Source organism: Delphinus delphis, chromosome 6 (assembly GCF_949987515.2).
Source record: "Delphinus delphis chromosome 6, mDelDel1.2, whole genome shotgun sequence".
NCBI lineage: Eukaryota > Metazoa > Chordata > Mammalia > Artiodactyla > Delphinidae > Delphinus > Delphinus delphis.
Genome location: NC_082688.1, coordinates 62,555,212 through 62,570,384, shown reverse-complemented (window position 1 = coordinate 62,570,384; position 15,173 = coordinate 62,555,212). Strand labels below are relative to the sequence as shown.

Genomic DNA, 15,173 nt, shown 5'->3' with positions numbered 1-15,173 from the left:
ATGAGCCTGGATTTGCATGTGTAATCATGTATGTGAGGAAGGGAAATAACCTCTATTTTGACAGTAAACGGAGTAATTACATTGTCATCAGTTAGAGGAATTGCAATTCTCACTTCTGAAAAGAGTGTAAGTAGCAATTGCTCCCATGACAGCATCAGATGGTGATAAACATTAGGACTTCTAAATGTAACACAGTGTTTTATTCCTGTAAAAATTATGAATATTAAAAAGTCCTGGCATTTATATTAAAATTGAAACATCACAATGACAGAATGAAAACTGGAGTCAGATGGTCTTTGAACTTACTTAATCACCATTTCTCAGGTTTTTAAAAAATATTTTTTAGATGGTTGCTATCCTCACAAGGTTTGAAGTCAGTCTAATTATGTCTTTAGTCCAAGTTAATACTCATTCTGATGTTTTTAGCATTAATCTGATGTTTATGGATGACTTGCTAGCAAATATTCTGCCTTAAAAGTTTAAAATGAAACCTGTAGACTCGTTTCATAATTCAGTGAAAGAACAGCTCCAATTAACAAAAATACCCGAAATATGCCAAATGCAAAGAGAACAAATAGTAGCAACAGAGAAAGAATTTGTTTAGTGTCATATAACTTCTTAATCTAGATATTTTAGTAGCCCCCCCCCCAAATTAAGTAAGTAGATCAAGAAGAATGTCTAAAAATATTTTTCTCAAGTGAATTTCTACCTAATGATTTTAAAAGTTATGGCCATGAATTAAGAAAAAGAGGTAGTTTCATTATATGTAGTTGTGTTTGTTTCCTTTGTAAATTATTGAAAAGATTAGTTTTAGGTACTCATTTTCAAAATGAATTGGCACACTTTTGGATAAACCAATATCATGAATATTAGCGTAGTTATGGTGTGGAAAATTACCTGGTTTTTAAAGAGTGTGAAGATGTCTCCCCTTATTGTATTATGTGAAAATATGATTAGAATGAGATGAAAAGTTGCAAGAAAAAGTACTAGTAAGTGTGTTAGGGAATACCATTAGTCCAGTGAGGCAACTGTTGAAATTTCCCTGCTAGCCAGCCTTATGTAAGGAAAATAGCTTTCATACTTACCATGTCTGCTGAAAGGAGGAGAGAAATGGGCCTACTTGTTGAGCTTGTTTTGTCTTTTCTAAATGGAAGTAGAATATGGGCTCTAAAACTGTTTGGGTCCCACATGATTCAGCTGAAATTTCTTTGGAAATTATTGAGCATAATATTATTGAGCCTCATAGTCTAGGTCTATGGGCAGTGTCATCTCATTGTATTAAATGTTAGAAGCTAGTATACAGTTGACCCTTGAACACCATGGATTAGAACTGCACATAGATGTACTTTCTCTTCCTTATGACGTTTCTTAATAGCATTTTCTTTTCTCTAGTTTACTTTATTGTAGGAATACAGTATATAATACATAGAACATACAAAATATGTGTTAAGTGACAGTTTATGTTATGGGTAAGAGTTCCGGTTAACAGTACGCTCTTAGTAGTTAAGTTTTGGGGGATTCAGAGTTATACGTGGATTTTCGACCGTGTGTGGGGTGGTGCCGTGCCCCTACCCTCTGTGTTGTTCAAGGGTCAACTGTATTTCAAGGCTACGTAAGCTGTGATGTTTGTGAATTCTGTAGGCGTGTCTTACATGACTTTGGACTTTTTGGCTCATTGGTCACCCCTTCAAATACTGAAAGGGACCAAAGAAACCATCTGTTCTTCCCCCTGCTTATTACAGCAGTGGTTTAGAAGAGTAGAGCCAGAGCTACAACTCATGCTTCTTGGCTGCCAAGGCACAGCCCTTCCCCTTATTTGACCCTGCAGCTTATCTCACATCTCCCCCTGCCCCCAAGGGTAGACATGCCCTAGATGCCATGACTTTATGTCGGTTGAAACTATTGATAATTTCCCACATTTTTTGTGACTCTTCACTTTACTCTCCGTTCTTTACCAATTCAGTTTCATTTGTTAACTTAACCAATTTCTTTTCCTTGCGTGACTAGAGAAAATTTTCAAAAACTTAAAATAATGTTTTCTGTTTTAAAGTTTAAACATTAAATATTCTAGACGTTATCATGTTAGATTTAAATTTTCTATATAGTTTACCAACTGCTAATTTATTGATATTTATAATTTAATATTTAAGTAATGCATCTAAGGAGTGACATTTGGTTTTTGTGTTTTTAATCCAGTAGCTACACAAATCTGATGCATGTCTAGCTTTTATTTATTATCTTATACCTAACTTACGTTTTCAAATGTATAATTTTATATGTACAATAGGAGCAAGTTACCATTTCCATCTTTTTTATTATTACTGGAAATGTTGACCCCTTTGATTTTCCCCTGCCATCATTCTGTTGACCCCTTTGATTTTCCCCGGCCATCATTCTGTCTTTTAAAAAGCAAAGGGAGGGAATAATTGAAAAGCCCAAGGTATATGCACCATATTGGGAACATGATCATATTGTTGCATTAATGACAGATGCCGACATGCCATGTTGAATTAAGCCTACTATTTTTTTCCCTTCAGATCCTTCCCATTACTTCTATTCAATAATGTTTAATTTTTCCAACTTGCTTCTTCCGTATTAAGACTGCCCTTAGAAATCAAACTGTTTCCCTTTGGCAAATTAAACACTTGACAGGTGTGTAACTGAGAGGGCAAAAAAGCCATGCCCTGAAGGGATGTGCTATTTAAATATTGTCAAAAATATTAACAGGTCTGAGAGTATAATTGATGCCTCTGTTTAACTCTGCCACATTGTGTATTGTTTTGATGCCAGCTAAAAGGATGTGTGCTATTAAACCTGAATAATCTCTAATAGCTCCAGTTCATTTCCTATCGCATGATTCCTGTTTAAGTGAAGAGGGGGAAAAAAAAAGGGAACTGTGACTTTGTGTCAATGATCTGTCAAATGCAAATTCTCAAGTAGTGTCCTCACTGTCACCTAGTCATCAGGGCTAATAACTGCAGGGCTTAATGCATATTCATGACAAAAATCCAGCTATTGTGGAGGAAATAAATATGTTAGCAGTTTAATAATAGAAACTTGTCAGCCACGAGGATATTGGATTTGAATATTTATTCCGTGACGTTTCTCTATTCCAATATAGGTGGATGCTGCTTTCCTGATTAATCAATCGCCTTGCTTTCTGAATTAACTATGGGCACTAAGTTAAATGTCTTTTTATCCTGAGTTTTTTATAGGAAAACTGTGAATTAAAATGATTAATTTCATTAGAAAGTTAGAATTAATATTTAAAAGTTAGAATTAATATTTAAAAATTGTCATTGCTAAGATTTTTTTAAAAAGTTATGGCCACAGAGACCAAGTCCAACATTGAAGAAATGATGTGGATATGCAGGCTACAAAAGCTGCTGATATGGAAGACTAGCCTTGGGGGGATAGAATATTCTGGAGGTTTCTCCTTGTCAGTGATTTCCAGCCTTTTTGGAGTATGACAGTTGTTATTTTGTTCTTGTTTGATATTTCCAGGTTCCTGGTTCATTAACCTTTCTCCCAGGGAAGTGTTGGCTTACATATATATCATCTAGATGCATAGTGTATTTACACACAAAATTAAACCAGATTTTTCCAAGTTTTTCTTTGGAAATTTCCAAGTTTTTCTTTGGAAATTTTATGACATCTCTTGAAATAATTGGAGAAATGCTGATTTAACATAGAATCAGTGTTGGAAATTACTGTTCAGTGTAGATCACAGTAATTCAGTCCATCTTTTTCATTTTTATTCTTGGAAAATACGGTCTTCATGGTATAAAATTGTGGTTTTATATTTGTGTTCCTAAGTTTTATCTGTTCACATTCCAAAAAGAATTTGGAACAACTCCTGAAGGCAAAGCATCCTGACTAATAGATGATTCAAAGGTAAATCTAAATAAAGATCAAATAAAAATATTAGACAATTAGATATACCAAGAATCTTGGGTTGCTAAAATTTAGTATAGAATTTATTTCCCATTTCCCAGGACAAAGGCAAAAAAGAACCAGATAATTATATATTGCTCAACGTAAGACATCATTCTATGAACCAGATTTCCCCTTGGCAATGGGAACATTATGGGAGCTCATGGTTATTTTATAGAAAGCTCATAATCATTTATTAATAAACCTTGTTGAACACCTAAAATAATCAAAAACACAATGAATAAGTAAGGTGGAGGTTCTCACCATCTAGAGGGAAATAGAGAACATGTATAGTCTTATGTAATTAAATAGAAAAACAAGAATGTGAGTGGTATAAGAGGAAGAAAGAGGAAGAAATTACTAACTTTGATTAGAGGAAAACTAAACTTCACACTGGAAGTAACATGTAAAATAGGTCTTGAAAATGAGTAGGAGTTTTCTGCAGAGATGGAGGAAGTTATTTCAGGTAGTGGAAACAGTGGTTAGAAGAGTATAGAGCAGTTCTCAAACGGGGATTTTACGTTCTCCCTCTCCAGGGGACATCGGGCAATATCTGGAGACACTTTTGATTGTTGCAACATGTGGGCTGTGGGGGCCATTGCTACTGGCACGTAATGGGTAGAGTCCAGGGATGCTGCTGAACATCCTCAGTGTAAAGGATAGCCCCTCAAAACAAAGAAGTGTGGGGTTTAGGGTGTGTTCAGTGCTGAGGTTGAGAAACCCTGGTACAGAGTCACATACATACCTGTATTATCAGAGCAATAGAATACGTAAGGCTATTGGCAAGAGAGGAAACTTTGGAGCCAGATTATAAAGGATTTATTAAGGTAAGATTTTTTTTGTTGTTTTTTGAGTTTTTTTCTTTTTTTTGGTTTGGTTTTTATCATCTTTGCTCTTTTGCATTCAACTTTCTATATCAAATTTTATTGTATCAAGTTGAAGTTATATCAACTTGATCTTTTAACCACACTATTAAATACAGTCTTTTAACAATCATTTTATTTACGTATTTTTATTTCTCCACATTTTAAAGGTTGTAGTAAAAACACACAGCATAAAACAAAGGTATAGGTTTTAATGACATTTTTGATGGATAAGACCCTCAATTATAATTGTAAAACACGTGACTTACACTTCAAAGGACTATTTCTTTCATCTTTCTAAGAATGAAATACACTAAGAATACACACTAATTTAGCGACGGCTTTTCTGCAGAAGAGTACATGAAGTAATGTACCCTATGTATTTTTTTTCTCATACTGTCTTAAAACAGGAGCGCACTTTATAGAACCTAAAGAAACAGGTAGTCAGTGTGTACTTCATAGGGTTACTTTCAAATATCTGACGGAAGTAGAGGGTATTGGGTGAAACACCACCATCCTGAGGCCTGCCCAAAGAGCCACTCTTCTGTGTTTGTAGGACTGATACATCACGTTCATGGCCAAAGTGTTGAGGTATGCTGCTTTTAAGCAGTAACATTCTCACCTCTGACACTTTCTTACATTTATGTTTTTTAGGTTGTTGGAAAGTTGAGAATTTTGATAACTGAGTACTTGGTTGCTCTGTTTTGACTTTGGTCGTCAAAAAGATGCTGTTTTGTGTTAATTCATGTCTCAAAGAGCAGAGATGCCTGTATTTCCTCAGCTTTATTTTATTACTATGTAAAAGATGAAAACATAACCCTTGTGTGGATGGTTTCTAATTTGAGACTGAAATGAAGATAATTCACCTGTAGGCTTGCTGTCAGGAAAGGGGAAATGGCTACTCTCTCCCAAGAATGCCTAGGTTAAATTATGACTGGGTATGGGGGAAGGGGAATGGAGAGAAAGAAGATACGCCTCAACCCCATTAACAGGAAGTATGAGAAATCGACTGGAATTCTTCCCAGTTGATGTTGCCTGTGAAAATGAAAAAACTATTTTTCTTACCCCTGAAACGGTTTTGCTTTTATGAGAGAGCATTGCAGCCGCCTAACAGGAAAGTGTCTGTTTCTTGAGACTTCAATGTACGTTATCTAGGAGAAGTTATGAAAGGAGGAGTTGAGTCTCATGTTTTTACATTTACCATAAAGTTTATTTACTGTAGGAATTTCAAATACTTTATTTTTGGTACAATAACAGCTTTTAAATGTTTGTTCCTTTAACTAAAAGTTTGTAAATATAGAGCCTTTGAAGGGACTAAAATTCTTGTTTTATCCTGGGCAAGAAGGCAGTGTTCAAGCTTTTTATACAGTGCTGGATTAAAATGCAACACCATCTTGCTATTGGGTATGCATGTGTGTCTAAAACAGCAAATGGTGCTAATTGTATGGTGTTTTTGTGACAAAGTTAAATGGTCTTTGGAGAAGAGGGAAAAAATGTGAAATTTACTGGGTATAATGTAAATCAGTTTTATAACCCAAGAATTTAGAACAATAGAGGTTGATTTGCATTTGAAATATAGCAACAGCAACAAGAACAATTACTTTTAGGAAGCCATTGTGTGCTGTGGACTTTGTCTCATTTAACCAGTCCATCAGCTTTTTGAGATGGGTTTTATCCCCATTTTGTCCAGTGAGGAAATTGGGGTTTAGAGAGGTTATATAACTTAATCTGGACCACACAATTATTCATTGGTAGATTTAGGGGAAGAATCCAGGTCTGTCTGACCCTGAAGCCAATGCTTTTTTTTAACTTCTAATTTACACTGTTTCTAAATCCTAGTTCTGTAATTTAAAGGAGCAAATAAGTTGAAAAAACAGTTAATAGCATTCCTAAAGAGAAATGAATTCAAACTAAATCTTTTATAAATTCAAATTCATTAAAATTTGCCATTTCCCTCAAATTCTCCCACCAGATTTTAATCAGAGGGCCTTTTTAATATAAATCAGAAGTTTCATTCTGCTTTTGTTTATAATTATGCTAGGTTTTAAAGTAAATGAACTGGGTAAAGGTAATAGTGGAATGGAGAGACAGCATGGCAAAGTAACATCAGTCTTCATATGCCCATTTCCATATATTTATACTTGTCTAGAAGGTTTTATTTTTATTTTTCTCTAAGCAGACTGTGAACAGTGAATCAGTTTTATCTTCTGGAAATGTGGGACATAGAAAAAACACTGCAAACATTCTAACATGTCATTTGTCTAGATTTAAAATTTCTGAAATTTGTGATGGCATTTGAAAAAGATAGTTACTTAATTTTGATACCTTTACTCCTCTGATGTAGAAAATTTCAGCGTACTTTGATAAGAATATTATTTTTGGTCAAGTTACATTCTCTAAATTTTTTTCCCTTGGAAATTTTGTTAAGAAAGCACAGAAGTGTTGAGATTTAAATAAAGGAAAGACATTCTGCAAATACACATCAACACACATGCCTAGACTAGTGGTGTATATGCTGTGCGCCACTCGCCATTTGTTCTTAACAAGCGTAAACAGGAGTTGTAGAATTCATTTGTTTGGACGTTTGTTTGGAGTCCATTTACTACTTTTGGAATAAAATCCATGCCATGTTCACCTTTGCATACCTTGTCCCTAACATGACACTTTGCTCAAACTCAATAAATGATTGCTTAATTAATGAGTATGTGAATGTTGTTGAATATTTAGAAGTTTTGTGCATTAATAACTTTCCTTGCTAGAGAATTTATTTAACATAAATAAACTAGCCAAATAACTGAAGTTACTTTGAAGACACCTCATTTTTCTCGTAGGAACCATATTGAAAAAGATATGTCACTCATCATTCATCATCATCATAGCAGTTAACATGTATGGAATTCCTACTGTGTGCCAGGAGCTATTCCACGTAGATTTACCTGTTTCATCATTATAACAATACTGTAAAGCACAGGATAATATTTTCCTCATTTTGCAGCTGGGGAAACGGAGACACAGAGAGGTTAAGTGGGGGAGTGAGTTAGTATCTGAATGCAGGCACGCTGACTCCAGAGCCCAGGTCTTAATGATAGAGCTCTGTTGTCTTTTGTTTCACTGTCCTAAACAGTATAATGAACATAATTTAAGGATTTCCTGGTGATCTAGAGGCCTTCGTTTTGATGATCTGATCTCAGGTGCTGGCAGTATTGTAGTGTTGTCTTGTTTGGAGACAGACACAATCCAGATTTGTATTCTGGCACTGATATTTATAAGTAAATGATCTTAAGCCAGAGTTGATTTCTTAAAATGAAAAAATATATATTTATCTTGACTGAGCCCCCTTTTTTTTTCCTCCTTTAGTTGTAAAATGGGAACTAAATAACATGGATTTTAAAACTAAGGCATAAGCCCAGTGCTTACCAAGCACTCAATAAATACCAGTTCTCTGCTTATTGCTTCCTCCTCCTATTGAGATTTTATGTTCTAAGGCAGCAACTGTCAGTTTGGCCTCATGACCCTATTACATTGTTAAAAATTACCAAGTACCTCAAAGAGCTTCTGTTTTTGTGGTTTTATACACCAGTATTTATCAGGTTAGAAATTAAAATTGAGATCTATTGTAAATATTTACTTATTATATTAAAAACAGTAATAAACCGATTACCTTTAAAAATTAGTGAGAAGAGTGGCATTGTTTTATATTTTTGCTCATCTCTTTAACGTGGCTCAGTAGAAGACAGTGGATTCTCATGTCTGCTTCTGCCTTTGATCTGTTTGCATTTTTTGTTTTAGTTGATGTATATGAGAAAATCAGGCCTCATGCAAGTATCAGTATGTAGCTGGAAAAGGGGAGGGGTATATATAGCCTTTTCAGATGGTTGTGGATATCCTCCTTCAATAGGACACCAAAACTCCTGGTAGTTTCTTAAAGGTTAGTTACAACGTGGAATCTGAAACCAGAACAGTGAACATTTTGTACTGTTACAGTAAAATCTGTCTTGTGCTATGAATTTTTACTTTTATTATCCATGCAGAATTTTATATTATATTGGTCATCTGGAAAATTTGAAAAATAGAAAAATTACGTTTCACATTTCACTATATAGTATCAGAAAGTTACACTTGGCTAATATTGCTTCTGATCTTATCAATGGAGTCTTTAAATTATGGAAAAGTGTCAAGCTCAGGAAGGCAGATGCAAATTTTTCAAAATTCTCATTTTTACTTGAAAGCTCAAATTTTACTACTGGCAACAATTACTGTCAGTTGTTTTCCTTGAAGTGACAAGCATACTTTGTTTATTTTTGAGAAATTGTCTGCCATATACCGAAGCCTGTATAATCATTTTTGGTTTTAAGTCATTTTTTTCAAGTAATATGGTACCCATGAAAAAAATAGCATAGTTTAGTTTGCAACTCAAACAATAGTGCTTCTCTTCTGACAATTGTATTTTTTTGTATAGCAGAAGTACTTTATACTTACTTACCATTTTTAACAGAGTATTAAAAGGATGTGCATGCAAGAGTCAATATCGAATAAAATTAATAATTTTTACTACTTCATCAAGAACGTTTTTATTTGATTCAAAGGTGGGGAAATAGACTTGTTCTTGCTGAGAAGAGCTGAAAATAATTTGTTGCCTTTTCTTTCACAGTCTACCACAGACACCGCTTTAATTACCATCCCATCCCCTAGAGCCCAATGTCTCGGACATTTCAGGTGCTGAATAAGTATTTGAATGAACTAAAGATAGGTCTCATAGAAAATGTAAAATTATGCTTGTTTCATCAGAACCCCCCACCCTGCCCTTATAACTTGCTGTTGCATTTTGTATCTTGTTTAGTTCAGGAACTGTGAGCTACTTTATGTCCAAAATAGTCTGGTCACATTAAGCTAATATGCTTTGAACATGCAACTCAATTTCTTTAATTAGCTTTAAAAATAAGGATCATTAAATCAAGAGTGCCACCATCAATTACTGTGCAAGGGGGTTTGCCTGTTCAATAATGCATCAGAGTTGTGCTCTACTCAGTGTTTCACTGAATGATTTATGGAAAAAGAGGCATGTCTTGGTTCCAAACTTGAAATGGAGCTCTATTATGTATAAGATTTTTTTTCCTGTTATTGCTACCATTTTAGGTGCTGTATTTCATTGAATACTCTCAGCATCCTATTCCTCTTTGCATTTCATATTTGGGATCAGTTCCAGAGAGTGTTTTACAGCATTTTTGTAAATTCACAAGAAAATAAGCACTTTCTTGCTCTACAAGAAGAAAAGACAAGGTGCAGATTAAAAAAAAAAAAAAAAAGTCTGCATTTCTATGAGGTGCACCTGTTATGGCAGATTCCCCAGAGAGTGCCTTGCTTCTTATTTTTCCACTATGTTGAGGGAGTAACAAACAAACAAAAAATTGGGAAAGTGAACTAGCAATATATGTTTATAAATTTGTTTTAAATCTACCAAAACTAGGGTTGCAAAAGCAGTGGTCATTTTTCTTGTTTAATTCAAGATAATGCATATTTTAGCTTTTAAGTGATAGAAATACAGTATTCATCAAATGTACGTAAGCATTTGGGTTGTTTTATTCTCATTGCTATACTCTGAATTCAGAATAAGTCAAAATAACAGGACCACAAATTAGGTTTGGACAATCTATACAGAAATGCTTTGGGAAATTCAGTTTGATCCTAAGCAGTCATTTTTGTAGACAATAATACAAGTACTTCTGGAAAGATTGATGTTAGCCATGAAGATAAAGCTAATAATGTTAACTTCCTTTTCAGTTAACAACACAGAAGGGATAGATAAAACCTAAGAAGTTAATATTTCAGTATTTTGTAGCAGTTTTTGTTAAGTGAATCTACGTATTTGAAAAATTTTCTATTGGATTAAGCTTAAGTGCATAAACCACATGCATATGATCAAAATATTAAGATGTTGATCTTGTTGAGTATGTTTGGAATTACATTAATTTTAAAGAATAGGTATTATTATTGAAAAAAGATGAAAAACAATTTATAATTAAAAAAATCTTAGAGTTATATCAGGCTTGTACCAGGGTGGGTCAAACTACTTTAGTGTAAAAGTGTAAGACAGAGTAAAGATTATTTTTTTCTTCTAATTTGGTGTGCAATTAAATGATACAAGCTTTAAAAATGTATAATCTTTAAGGAAGAAAGATCTAGGTGCGCTACAGAGGTCAAAACACATTTGCTGAGGATTCATCTTGACTTGAGCACTCGTTAAAAGATTTATTCTGGCAGTGGGAATTAGCCAGTTGAATCCATATCAAGCCTGTGGAGGGTAATGTATCACAGTAATAGACTAAGCTTCATCTTCAGATATCCACTTCTTTATTTTCCTTCACTTAAGGTGAATGCTGGGTAATTGAACTTTAAATTCAGTTTCTGTCAGAGAAGGTTTAGCTTGATACATAGAGGCTATTCCTACTACCTCTTTCTTTAAGAGAAGTGTATGTGTATATCATTCATTGGAGTACCCCAGGTTCTCTGCTCTGATTGTATCGCTTACTTTGTAAACTTTAAAAAATTTTGAGAAAAAAACATACAATCAAGCGAAGATTATATGGCTCAAGGATTTTTTACAAATTGGATGTACACATAACCTTCCCCATAAATCAAGGTATAGAAGGTTACCAGCACTCCATAATAATCTCTGTGTCCCCTCGGTCAGTCCTAACTACCCCAAAGGAATCACTATTTTTTCCAGCCTATTTGAGTTATAGTTGACATAGGATATTGTATAAGTTTAAGATGTACAACGTGATATTTGAAATATTTGCTACCCTTATTTACCAGAGTAAGGCTAGTTAATACATCTATCCCCTCACATAATTAACCCTTTGTGTGTTAGGCGAAGACTTTTTAAAATCTATTCTCTTAGCAGCTTTCAAGTATATAATACAATATTGTTAACTGTCGTCACCATGCTGTCCATTTAGATACCTGGAATTTTTTCATCTTACAAGTGGAAGTTTGTATCCTTTAACCAGCATCTCCCCATTTCTCCCAGCCCCTGGCAGCCACCAATCTACTCCTTGTTTCTGTGAGTTTGGCTTTTTTAGATGCCACATATAAGTCAGATCATACACTATTTTGACTTTCATCCCATAGATGAATATTTGAATTTTATATAATACAATCTGAGTATATATGCTTTTGTACCTGGCTTCTTTGTCTTCGCTTTGTGTCTGTGAGATTCTTTTTGGTTGTTGTATGTAGCTGTCATTCTTTTCATTTTTTTGTTGCATGAATATACTAGAATATATTTTTCCTTTCTTTTGTTGACTATAATTTTGTGGGTTTTCCCCAGTTTTTGGCTGTATTATAAATAAAATTGCCATGAATGTTCTAGCATGTCTTTTGATGTTCACAGTTGTGCATTTCTCTTGGGTATTTACTTTAGAGTGAAATTTCTGGGTCTTAAGGTATATATTCAGCATTTGTAGATTCTGCCCAACTGTTTCCCAAAGCAGTTGTAGGTCTGTGCTCTCACTATAATGTATGAAAATTCTTGTCCACATCATCGCTTATACTTGGTACCGCCAGCTTTAATTTTCTTTCCCCCTCCCCCCCCAATTTTAGCCACTCTAGCGGTACTTGTAGTATCACATTATTGTTTTAATTTGCATTTTCCTGACGACTGATGATGTTGAGTACCTTTTCATATGCTTGTTGGTTATTTGGATATCCTCCTTTGTGGAGTTTCTGTTTAAGTTTTTTTGCACACTTTTCTATTGTTTTGTCAGTCCTTTTCTCATTGACTGACAAGGGTTTTTTATATTTTCTGAATACAGTTTTTTTGTTGGACATATGTATTACAGTTGTCTTTTTCTGCTTTGTGTTTTGCTTTTTGACTCCCATAATTGTATCTTTTGGTGACCAGAAAATTTTTAAAAATTTATAATAAAGTCCAATTTCTGAAACATTCCTGGTGTTTTATCTATTTTATTAATCCTTTTTCTTCCAAAAGTCTAACTTTTGGCTTTCTTTATTGTATTTAAAAAATTTTTTCCTCAATTCTGGTCTAACCTATGTTATTTTCTTCCTTTTTTCAGATTTGGTATACTGTTTTATTTTAGCTTTTTGATACAGATGCTCAGCTCATTGATTTATTAATCTTTCATCTTTTTCTATTTTTTTTTTGCGGTACGCGGGCCTCTCACTGTTGTGGCGTCTCCCGTTGCGGAGCACAGGCTCCGGACGCACAGGCTCAGCGGCCATGGCTCTCAGGCCCAACCGCTCCATGGCATGTGGGATCTTCCCGGACCGGGGCATGAACCCGTGTCCCCTGCATCGACAGGCGGACTCTCAACCACTGCGCCACCAGGGAAGCCCCATCTTTTTCTAATATATCCATTTAAGTCTATGAATTTCTTTCTAAGCATTGCTTTTGCTGCATCCCACAATTTTGGTATGTTGTATCTTCATCATCATTTAATTCAAAATGTTTAAATTTTAATATAATTGCTTTGACCCATGGTTTATTTGGAAATGTATTGCTTAATTGACTAACATATTTTAGCTTTCTTGTTACCTTTCTGTTATTGATTTCGAGCTTAATTTACTGTAATCAGAGGTCATCTGTTCTTTGGGGTTTGTTGACACATGCTTTTTGAACTACCTATAGTCTATTTAGATAAATAGTTCCTTTGTATTTGGAAAGAATTCAGCATCCAGCAGTTGCTGAGTGCAATGTTCTATATTTGTCAATTAGGTCAACTTTATTTAGAATGTTGTTCATATCTTCTATATCCTTATTGATTTTTTTTCATTCTGTCAGTTACTGAGAGAGATTTGTTATAAACTCTAATTATGATTGTGGATTTGCCTATTTCTTATTTGGATTCTGAGTCCTTTTTGCCCTACCTGTTTGTTTTTTTTTTCCTTAACGATTTATTATTTATTCGTTTGGCTGCACTGGGTCTTAGTTGTGGCACACGGGCTCTTCGTTGTGGTGTGCGGGCCTCCCTCTAGTTGTGTCACGCAGGCTTCTCTCTAGCTGTGGCATGTGGGTTTTCCTCTTCTCTAGTTGTGGTGCACAGGCTCCAGGGTGCGTGTGCACTGTAGTTGTGACCTGCAGGTTCCAGAGCGTCTGGGCTCTGTAGTTTGCGGCACGCGAGCTCTATTTCAGGCACGAGAGCTCAGTAGTTGTGGCGCACAGGCTTAGTTGCCCCGCAGCATGATGTGGGATCTTAGTTCCCTGAGCAGGTATCAAACCCGCGTCCCCTGCATTGTCAGGTGGATTCTTTACCCCTGGACCACCAGGGAAGTCCCTGCCCTACCTGTTTTGAGATTATCTTTTTAGATTACTAAGACTGTTTTTTCTTTCTGTTGAATTGACCCTTTATGTATTGTCCCTTTTTATCTTCAGTGATGCTTCTTAAAATCTACTTGTCTGATATTAGTTTAGCTGTATCAGGCTTCTTTTGGTTAATGTAAGTGTTGTGTATCTTTTTTCCATCTTTCTACTTTCATCTTTTCTGTATCTCTTTTTTTATTATTAATCTGTGTCTTTGGTAAACAGTATACATTTGGATTTTACTGTATTATCCAATCTGACAATTTCAGTCTTTGAGTATTTAACCCCTTCATATTTAATGTAATTATTGATAAATTTAAATTTGACATTTTTGTTTTCTTACTCTTTTTTGCCTTTTTTGTATTAGTTGACTTTTTAATATTATCTTCTTCTTCTATTAGCATGTTATTTATACTTCATTTTATTATTCTTTTATTGGTCACCCTAAAGATTACAGTCAGTATCCTTAACCTATTTGAATTAACTTAAAAAAATTATTTTGAATTAAGTACAGATTCACAGGAAGTTTTCAATGTAGCATATGTATAGCCCTATGTATATTTCACCAAGTTTCCTCCAATGGTTACATCTTAATTATAGTAAAATATCATACCACAAAACTGATACTGGTACAATGTGTGTTAATTTTTTCAATTTGTGTCATTTTTTCCCACTTGTATAGATTTGTGTAACTACCACCACCATCTAAATACTGATCTATTCACCACCACAAAGACCTCCCTTCTGCTACCCCTTTATATTCATATCCAGCCCCCTACTCCACACCATTCCTAACCCTGGCACCCTTTTCCATCTCTATAATTTAATCAATTCAAGACTCTTATAAAAATATAATGTATGTGACAGTTTGAGATTGTTTTTTTTCACTCAGTATAATCCCTCCAAGTTTCTGTGTATCTTAATATTTTGTTCCTTCTGGTTGTTGAGTATTATTCTGGGTATGGATGTACTTACTAGGGGACATTTTGTTGGTTTCCAGTTTTTTACTCTTATAGGTGAAGCTGCTATGAGCAATTATGTACATGTTTTTGTGTGGA

At 34.6% G+C, this 15,173-nt stretch overlaps 1 protein-coding gene across 6 annotated transcripts in view; it reads left to right on the top strand.

Annotated features, from left to right (window-relative positions):
- MPDZ (multiple PDZ domain crumbs cell polarity complex component) overlaps positions 1-15,173 on the top strand; it is a 180,170-nt gene that overhangs the window by 37,981 nt on the left and 127,016 nt on the right. The window lies entirely within an intron of this gene.